Consider the following 1276-nt stretch of genomic DNA (forward strand, 5'->3'; position numbering starts at 1 on the left):
TGTGGTGACCCCCAAATTTCATTGTTACAAATTGAACATAATTAAGCATAGTGGATTAATCACAAAAACAATATCTAATTATGTATGTGTTTTCCGATGGTCTTAGGCGACCCCTGTGAAAGGGTCGTTCGACCCCCAAAGGGGTCGCGTCCCACAGGTTGAGAACCGCTGTATTAAAGCAAACGAAAAGGCTCTACTTTGGGCCACGGTGGTTACTTTCACACCTTACCAAGTCTGGGTGTCCGCCCTCTCTCCCTCCTCCTCTCCCGCCTTTAACAAGGAAGAACTGGAGAGGCCCGAATCTGGGCAGGTCACGCCATCCTGGTATAAATTAGCGTCATCTGTTTTGCGCTGTTTCTATGGGTGCGAGGAAGGCATGGAGGGCTGTCCCTATCCAGTTGTGAGGGAAAGTCTCCTTTTAACACATGTATTTACCTAGATGAGTAAGCAAACAAATGCTCGGTCAGCGGTGCCCGGCTGCGCGCTGCCAGCCACTGGCCCCCTAGGCTCAGGATGAACCTGCCTTGATTGCGCTGCCACTTGGGACCTGCGGGAGCTTTGCTGCCACCTGGCGGCCACAGACGCCAGCGCCTAGAAACGCCGACGCCACATTAGAATAACCCGAGCCCGGTAGGCTCCGGTTTCTGGCATTTTTCCGCCTGGCATATTTTGAACACTTTCTATAACCTGGGCGCAGGTGGGGAGGCAGACTCACTCACCCAGCCCCCGCTGTCCCCCTGCCCCCCAAACAGATGGTTACAGCATAACCTGGGAGGATTCCCAGAGGCTGGGGGAGCGGGAGGGGATTTAGACCAAGTAAGAGGGGGTTACCTAGCTGCAGTTGGGGGAGGGAAGGGCGAGCCCTCGGAGGGGCTGGTGTGGGCAAAGGCCTGGAGGCAGGAAGGTCAAGATGTGTGTGTTGCGGGGCGGGGCGTAGGAATGATCTGGGCGGAGTCAGAGGTCTCTGCACCTTAGCCTCCGGATTGAGGGTGAGATGGCTGCCCTGAAAGAGGAGACTTGCCTCGCCCAGGTGGGCAAGGGCGACCGCTGGCAGCGGCTCTGGGGTCCTCAAAAGGCCTCATTTACACATGGGGGGGGGGCGGAGTCTGACGGGGCATCCGGGGGAGATGCTGGGCCAGGGCTGAGCAGAGGGCTCTGGGAATGCATTCATGGGTGTGTGCGCCTGCAGGGCATGAGGACTGGTACCTCTAGGTGTGCCCAGTTCTCTCTCTCTCTCTCTCTCTCTCTCTCTCTCTCTCTCTCAAAACAAACCCTT

The sequence above is a fragment of the Myotis brandtii genome, unplaced genomic scaffold, assembly GCF_000412655.1.
Source record: "Myotis brandtii unplaced genomic scaffold, ASM41265v1 scaffold233, whole genome shotgun sequence".
NCBI lineage: Eukaryota > Metazoa > Chordata > Mammalia > Chiroptera > Vespertilionidae > Myotis > Myotis brandtii.